We start from the raw sequence: 9,618 nt of genomic DNA, 5'->3' as shown, positions 1-9,618 counted from the left end.
ATTGGTATATATATGTTGAAATATACAAGAATTGGCTGTATTCAAATGTTTATTCCTTTTACACAGAGTACAAACCATTATGAACCTGCTCTTTCCATGACATAGACTGACCAGGGGAATGCTATGATCCCTTATTGATGTAACTTTTTAAATACACTTTAATCAGTGTAGATGAAGGGGAGTAGACGTTAAAGAAGGATTTTTGAGAGAATTGAGACATGGATTTTGTGTGTGTTGCTTTCAAAGGCTGAATGGGCATGACAAAAGATTGAAGTGCCTCTGAATGAGGTATGGTAGTAGGTGCCAGGTGAACCGGTTTGAGTGTGTCAAGAACTGCAACGCTGCTGTTTTTTTTAAACACTTAACAGTTTCCCGTGTGTATTAGTAATGGGCCACCACCCAAAGGACATCCAGCCAGCTTGACAACTGTGGAGAGCATTGGAGTTAACATTGGCCAGTATCCCTGTGGAACGCTTTCGACACCTTGTAGAGTCCATGCCCTGATGAAATTAAGCTGTTCTGAGTGCAGTTCAGCCATTTCCCATAGATGAACCCATGAATCTCATTTTTATGTCTCTGCCTGCAGTTTGGAGATTATTGAAGTTAGCATAGCACAATTGCTGGAAGTCTCCCGGTATAGTAGCCAGCAGATCGCAATGTTGTATCTGTCTCAATGGCGCTGCCCATGCGCTCACAGCCGCCATAGCGAGACAGATACAACACTGCGATCTCTATGTGACAGAGAATGAGATAGAATGGATAGAATCTTGTTTCTTATGATTATCAGTTAAATTAACGATTTAAAAAATATTGAAAATACTATGAAAAGCTTTGTAATACTATAAATGACCAACCACCGAGCTTTGTAGTACTTAGAAGGTGTCTGTAATGGCTGTTGGAAGGAGAGGACCAAGACGCAGGGTGGTACGTGTTCATGATTTTTATTAAACTAAACACTGAAATTACAAAAAAGAACACCAAGCACGACCAAAAACCGAAACAGTTCTGTCTGGTGCAGACACAAAAGCAGAAAACTACCTACAAAACACAGGTGGGAAAAGGCTACCTAAGTATGGTTCTCAATCAGAGACAACGATAGACAGCTGCCTCTGATTGAGAACCACACCCGGCCAAACACACAGAAATAGAAAACATAGAACACAAAACATAGAATGCCCACCCCAACTCACGCCCTGACCAAACCCAAAATAGAGACATAAAAAGGATCTCTAAGGTCAGGGCGTAACAGTGAAGTGTACTTTGGCTGATGTAAAAAGCGCTTTACAAATATATGTGATTGATTAATTGATTGATCTCGTTCCCTGTTTTTGAGAGGAGCAGGCTACTGTGGGAGACTTCCAGTAATTGCACTAAATTAACAACATGCTAACTTCAATCATCTCTAAACACGCATGCAAAGACAACCTACATCTCTAAACACGCATGCAAAGACAACCTACATCTCTAAACACGCATGCAAAGACAACCTACATCTCTAAACACGCATGCAAAGACAACCTACATCTCTAAACACGCATGCAGAGACAACCTGCATCTCTAAACACGCATGCAGAGACAACCTGCATCTCTAAACACGCATGCAAAGACAACCTACATCTCTAAACACGCATGCAAAGACAACCTACATCTCTAAACACGCATGCAAAGACAACCTACATCTCTAAACACGCATGTAAAGACAACCTACATCTCTAAACACGCATGCAAAGACAACCTACATCTCTAAACACGCATGCAAAGACAACCTACATCTCTAAACACGCATGCAGAGACAACCTGCATCTCTAAACACGCATGCAAAGACAACCTACATCTCTAAACACCCATGCAAAGACAACCTAAATCTCTAAACACGCATGCAAAGACAACCTACATCTCTAAACACGCAAGCAGACAACCTGCATCTCTAAACACGCATGCAAAGACAACCTGCATCTCTAAACACGCATGCAAAGACAACCTACATCTCTAAACACGCATGCAAAGACAACCTACATCTCTAAACACGCATGCAAAGACAACCTACATCTCTAAACACGCATGCAAAGACAACCTACATCTCTAAACACGCATGCAAAGACAACCTACATCTCTAAACACGCATGCAAAGACAACCTACATCTCTAAACACGCATGCAAAGACAACCTACATCTCTAAACACGCATGCAAAGGCAACCTACATCTCTAAACACGCATGCAAAGACAACCTATATCTCTAAACATGCATGCAAATACAACCTACATCTCTAAACATGCATGCAAAGACAACCTACATCTCTAAACACGCATGCAAAGACAACCTGCATCTCTAAACACGCATGCAAAGACAACCTACATCTCTAAACACGCATGCAAAGACAACCTACATCTCTAAACATGCATGCAAAGGCAACCTACATCTCTAAACACGCATGCAAAGACAACCTACATCTCTAAACATGCATGCAAATACAACCTACATCTCTAAACATGCATGCAAAGACAACCTACATCTCTAAACACGCATGCAAAGACAACCTGCATCTCTAAACACGCATGCAAAGACAACCTACATCTCTAAACACGCATGCAAAGACAACCTGCATCTCTAAACACGCATGCAAAGACAACCTATATCTCTAAACACGCATGCAAAGACAACCTGCATCTCTAAACACGCATGCAAAGACAACCTGCATCTCTAAACACACATACAAAGACAACCTACATCTCTAAACACGCATACAAAGACAACCTACATCTCTAAACACGCATGAAAAGACAACCTACATCTCTAAACACGCATGCAAAGGCAACCTACATCTCTAAACACGCATGCAAAGACAACCTACATCTCTAAACATGCATGCAAATACAACCTACATCTCTAAACATGCATGCAAAGGCAACCTACATGCATGCAAAGACAACCTGCATCTCTAAACACGCATGCAAAGACAACCTACATCTCTAAACACGCATGCAAAGACAACCTGCATCTCTAAACACGCATGCAAAGACAACCTATATCTCTAAACACGCATGCAAAGACAACCTGCATCTCTAAACACGCATGCAAAGACAACCTGCATCTCTAAACACACATACAAAGACAACCTACATCTCTAAACACGCATACAAAGACAACCTACATCTCTAAACACGCATGAAAAGACAACCTACATCTCTAAACACACATGAAAAGACAACCTACATCTCTAAACACGCATGCAAAGACAACCTATATCTCTAAACACGCATGCAAAGACAACCTGCATCTCTAAACACGCATGCAAAGACAACCTACATCTCTAAACACGCATACAAAGACAACCTACATCTCTAAACACGCATGAAGCCATGTCAGTGTCTGTAATAATATCCACCACTCTTTCTGCCATGAGTCATTTATGTGTTATATTAGTTTTAAAACAATCGATGAACAAAAACTACTGCGGTCACTTTTTCAGGATCCAGTCAGTCTTTTTTCTCCCCCTTTACCATCTACCACCTAATTGTTCAAACGAAATAAGATCAATGTGTCAAATAATTATCCAAAGTCATAATGACACAGCCAGATATTTACATTTGAGTTAGGTCTGAAGTAAAGATACCTTAATAGAACATTTTTATTTACAGGTGGGCTCAGACATCATTTACAAATTCAGTATTTTGTGTTTAGTGAGTCTGTCAGATCAGACGTAGTAGGGATATTGATAGGTGCATGAATTGGTGTTGATGTCCTGCCTGAGCATACAAAATTTAACGAGTACTTTTGGGTGTCAGGGAAAATGTGATGGAGTAAAAAGTACATATCTTCTTTAGGAATGTAGTAAAGTAAAAGTAAAAAAAAATTGTACAGTACAGATACATAAAAAAAATACTTAAGTAGTACTTCAAAGTATTTTTTACTTAAATACTTTATACCACTGCATACATATGGCATACATATGGCGATTTTCATATAGCGAGTAGAAAGGCCATTCCCAGCCGAAACAGTGTTGGTTTGCGTGAACAGCAAGTAGCCTCTTTTCACAGGTGATGTATCGCCGACACAACACCTGTTATCTATATGTGCATTCTGTGTTGGAGACCCCTCAAAAAATGACCCAATGGGATTGGGTCTTCAAACTTGGAGACAAAATCTATTGAGCCTGAGAAAACTACTCCCTCACCCCAAAGGCCAAGCCCCTCCTAGCCATGATCTCAACACAACGGAGCTGCTCTTCCTCCCATGGAAGGCCTGCCCGTTCCAAGACCTCTCCATCATTGTTGACAACCCTCCAGACGTTCTTTGGGACGGTAATGTTCGAGACAGGGTGAATTTCGATCAGCAAAACACAAATAATTCTCACAGATGCTGTAAAAAACTAGAAAGTACTGTAACTAACTACACTGAACTAAAATATACATGCAACATGCAACAATTTCAATGATTTTATAGTTCATATCAGGATACATTTGTTAGGCCTAATCTATGGATTTCACATGACTGGGAATATGGATATGCATTTGTTGTTGACAGATGCCTTAAAAAAAAAGTATGGGTGTGGGATCAGAAAACCAGTCAGTATCTGGTGTGACCACCATTTGCCTCTTGCAGCCCGATACATCTCCTTCGCGTAGAGTTGATCAGGATGTTGATTGTAAACTGTGGAATATTGTCCCACTCCTCTTCAATGGCTGTGAGAAGTTTCTGGATATGTGCGGGAACTGGCCCACGCTGTTGTAAACGTCAATCCAGAGCATCCCAAACATGCTCAGGTGGATGGATTATCTTGGCAAAGAAGAAATTCTCACTAACAGGGGTGTAAACTAATTTGTGCACAACATTTTTGAGAAATAAGCTTTAAGTAAGTGTAATTGCTTGTCCTTCCAGTGCTGTGTGTCTTTGGTAAAGGCTTGGTTATAGTTCTGTAGTATACCATCATAATAGCTCGTCCAGTGCTGTCTCTGTTTCCTGGGTGTTCCTACAGCCTCTCTGTTCTAATGGACTGGATGGACACGGGGTAGTCGCCTTTTCTTTTCACCACCACACTGTGCAATTTAAACCTGCCTGGGGCATGTAGATATTATTCCCCAGTGATAAGAACCAAAATGAATGGAAATTGTTTTCGAGGGATCATTATTACCATTCTCCTTTGGATGTGTTTTTTTCTTCTTCACATCACCACAGATTCTCTTCACTATTCTTTTTCTTTTTTCATGTTTGAGAAATGTACGCAGGTTTTCCTGTTGTGGGTTGGGGGTTGAGGAACCATCGTGTCTGCATGAGCAAATATGAGTTATTATACTGATAATGAGTAATTGTGCTATCACTTTTATTTAACTTTCTAACTCATGCCAGTTTGGTCAACTCTCAAAGTTCTACAGTATGTTTTTGGAGCAGTCATGAACATTTAATACCTTATTTTTAGGTTGTGTTTTCCCCTCTACTGTGAGTGCATCACTGCATATAGCAACACATCATCCTCATGTCAGGCGATGGAATGACATTCCCTCCGTACTGCTCTATGTGACACCTCTGGCTAGATAGATTAAGAGGCGTCTTTGCTCAAGGCCTGCTTGGGAAAGGGTAAATATCACCCTTGTTCCTGTGGCAGGGAAATCCGCTATTTAAATGGTACGTAATATAATTGACATTTTCCAGTTCATTATGCAGCCCCTGACCTTCAGGATATATGACTGGGATCGTTCTGCAGCGTGTGTACTCACACTTCCCTCTAATGGGAAAAGTTTGACCTTGTCAGAGACGCAGGGAGGTCAGGAATGAAGGAGGCTGAGCTTCACTTCACTCTAGAGAGAGAGGAAGTAAAGAGGACGTAGTGGATGAGAAGATGGCAATAACACCTAGAATACCCTGCCTTGAGAGATGTTACATGGCCAAGACATGCAAACATGTCATTTATTATGGAAATTAAGTAGGTTTGATGGTACCAAAATGTCAGTCAAACACACATTTTGGACATTTGTAGCATTCTTACTACAGTATAGTAAGAAAACGATACCAGTCACGCGTTTGGAATCAAGTAGTAATCAAAAAAGCGTTAAACAAATCAAAATATATTTTAGATTTTAGATTCTTCAAACCCTTTGCCTTGATGACAGCTTTGTACACTCTTGGCATTCTCTCAACCAGCTTCATGAGGTAGTCACCTGGAATGTATTTCAATTAACAGGTGTGCCTTAATTTGTAGAATTTCTTTCCTTAATGCTTTTGAGCCAATCAGTTGTGTTGTGAAAAGGTAGGGGTGGTATACAGAAGATAGCCCTATTTGGTAATGACCAGGTCCATAGTATGGCAAGAAAAGCTCAAATAGGCAAAGAGAAATGACAGTTTCAAGAACTTTGAACGTTTCTCAAGTGCAGTCGCAAAAACCATCAAGCACTATGATGAAACTGGCTCTCATGAGGACCACCACAGGAAAGGAAGACCCAGAGTTACCTATGCTGCAGAGGATAAGTTCATAAGAGTTATCAGTCTCAAAAATTGCAGCCCAATTAAATGCTTCACAGAGTTCAAGTAACAGACACGTCTCAACATCAACTGTTCAGAGGAGACTGCGTGAATCAGGCCTTCATGGTCGAAACAACTACTGAAGGACACCAATAAGAAGACACTTGCTTGGACCAAGAAACACAAGAAATGGACATTAAACCGGTGGAAATCTGTCATTTGGTCTGATGAATCCAAATGTAAAATGTTTGGTTCCAACTGTCATCTCTTTGTGAGATGCAGAGTAGGTGAACGGATGATCTCAGCATGTGTGGTTTCCACCGTGAAGCATTGAGGAGGGGGTGTGATGGTGTGGGGGTGCTTTGCTGGTGACACTGTCAGTGATTTATTTAGAATTCAAGGCACACTTAACCAGCGTGGCTACTACTGCATTCTGCAGCGATACGCCATCCCATCTGTTTTGCGCTTAGTGGGACTATCATTTGGTTTTCACAGAACGATGACCCAACACACCTCCAGGCTGTGTAAGGGCTATTTGACCAATAATGAGAGTGATGGAGTGCTGCATCAAATGACCTGGCCTCCACAATCACCCGGCCTCAACCCAATTGAGATGGTTTCGGATGAGTTGGACCTCAAAATGAAGGAAAAGCAGCTAAGTACTCAGCATATGTGGGAACTCCTTCAAGACTGTTGGAAAAGCATTCCAGGTGAAGCTGGTTGAGAGAATGCCAAGAGTGTGCAAAGCAGTCATCAAGGAAAGGGTGGCTACTTTGAAGAATATAAAATATGAAACACTTTTTTGGTTACTACATGATTCCATATGTGTTATTTCATAGTTTTGATGTCTTCACTATTATTCTACAATTTAGAAAATAGTAAAAATAAAGAAAAACCCTTGAATGAGCAGGTGTGTCCAAACTTTTGACTGGTACTGTACACTCTACACAGTGGAGTAAAGTACTTAAGTAAAAAATACTTTCAAGTACTACTTAAGTCGTTTTTTGGAGTATCTGTACATTATTTTACTATTCATATTTTTGACAACTTTTACTTTTACTTTACTACATTTCGAAAGAAATGAATGTAATTTTTACTCCATACATTTTTCCTGACACTCAAAAGTACTAGTTACATTTTGAATGCTTAGCAGGACAGAAACATTGTCCAATTCACACACAAGAACATCCCTGGTCACCCCTACTGCTTCTGATCGGTCGGACTCATGAAACATAAATGCTTCTTTTGTAAATGATGTCTGAGTGTTGGAGTGTGCCCCTGTCTATCCGTAAAATAATTCCACAAGAAACTCGTGCCGTCTGGTTTGCTTAATATAAGGAATCTGAAATGATTTATACTTTTACTTTTACTTTTGATACTTAAGTATATTTAAAACCAAATACTTTTGGACTTTTACTCAAGTAGTATTTTACTGGGTGACTTTCACTTTTACTTGAGTCATTTTCTATTAAGGTATCTTTACTTTTACTCAAGTGTTACAATTGGGTACTTTTTCTACCACTGCTGCTGTACATCTGAATAAGATTTTATTTTGAAGTGATTGTAATTCTCTGGTGTGAAGTGTCTAGCATGTTAGACCTTGATCTTGGTTGGTGTCTGTGTTTGTCTGTTTGTGTGGTTGTGTGGTTGTGTACAGAACTAGGAAGATTATGCCTATTGGACCAGTAGTATCTTCGTTCATTCAACTTCAAATTCAACTGAACAAAATCTTTGACTGAGTTTTCCTGTTGCGTTTGGTTGCATTTTGAAATACTAAGACTCTCACTTATGGATTCAGTGTTAAATCCATCTCTCTCCGTCACCAAACTTAATGAAAGAATAATCATAATGAGTCATTCATAGAGTCTTTCATGGATTAGGGCATTTTGAATGTGACTTGTAATCTCTCCCATTTGTATGAAACACAATGATGTCCACTGGCCGCTCTGTAGAGATAATCTTATTACTTGGTCGTCTTTTTGTTTTTAGCTCCCTGACTTTTATTCTTTATTAAAACATTCTGGTGCATTAAACATGCTAATTTGTAACTGTGCGTAATTGAGGTCCTGCTTTTAAAAACCTCTCCCCATTTGTCAGAAGATTATGAATTTCATCCTGTGGATTACATTTTGGTAGAGTTCAGTTCCATGAAATGGACTTGGTTCCAATTATTTTGTAAGGCTGAATCAAGCTTATTAACGTAAAAAGAGCATTTGTCATAGCCAAAAGCCTTGTCATACTAAATGTGACGGTGTGCCATTTAGACTTCATTTCCCCTTTGGTTTAAATAATTGAGTTCCGTTCTGGTTTAGGCTTCCAGATAACAGGTGGATGTTGGTGATTTGCAGGTCGGCATTCTCAAACTGATCAGTTCAACATTCAGAAGGATCGCGTCAACACTGTAGCATGTGATCTTTGTCCCAAACATCTATACTTGTATGTGACTAACTAGATTAGACCAGAGCTAGTCCAGAATGGAGTGGACAGTGTCCTATGGATGTTTGAACTGGTTTAAAACAGGTATTACACAAAAGTCATTGATCATTGGATATTTTTATTTCATGGGACTTACAGTAGATGCTAGGAAATGGGCGATGAATGTGACTGGGGGATGATAGCTCATTTTCAAAAGAAAAATAATAAGATGAAAAACGACATATCTGGTGAGGACGTCAAAAGCGTCTAGCTGGGTGTGTTGTTCAGGCTGTCTGTCTGGTTCACGCTGTGGCTTAACAAATGTTCATATGGATCAGGGAGTCTCTCTATTCAAATATTGATAAACTTTTGATTTTGTGTCAAAACATATTTAAATTTTAACACCACCGCCCTGTCTCCTGTGTGGGGATGCCTCTCTTCCTGGTTGTCACTAGAGGCGGGGAGCGTGCAATTTTGCCGATACCAGACTGCTTTCATATCCTTGGTGACACAAGTGCCAGTGTGATACAAAGAGGCTCTTTTTTAATTGTTTGGACAGATCACTCAGGGGAGAAGTCTTTGATTATGTGTGTTGGCAGAATAGGCACAGGCTTGCTGAGTGACTGTCGTGTCTGCATGTCGGCCTGCTCCTCTGCCGCTCTGCTATCATTGATTGTGATAGGTTGATTGTTTCAGTCCTCCTCACCATGGCTAAAGGGAAGCCATAGCCCGAACCCCTGACACA

Source organism: Oncorhynchus mykiss, chromosome 25 (assembly GCF_057628025.1).
Source record: "Oncorhynchus mykiss isolate SJ-2025 chromosome 25, ASM5762802v1, whole genome shotgun sequence".
NCBI classification, from domain to species: Eukaryota; Metazoa; Chordata; class Actinopteri; order Salmoniformes; family Salmonidae; genus Oncorhynchus; species Oncorhynchus mykiss.
The sequence above is the reverse complement of the archived record's forward strand: the minus strand, read 5'-3'. Positions refer to the sequence as shown.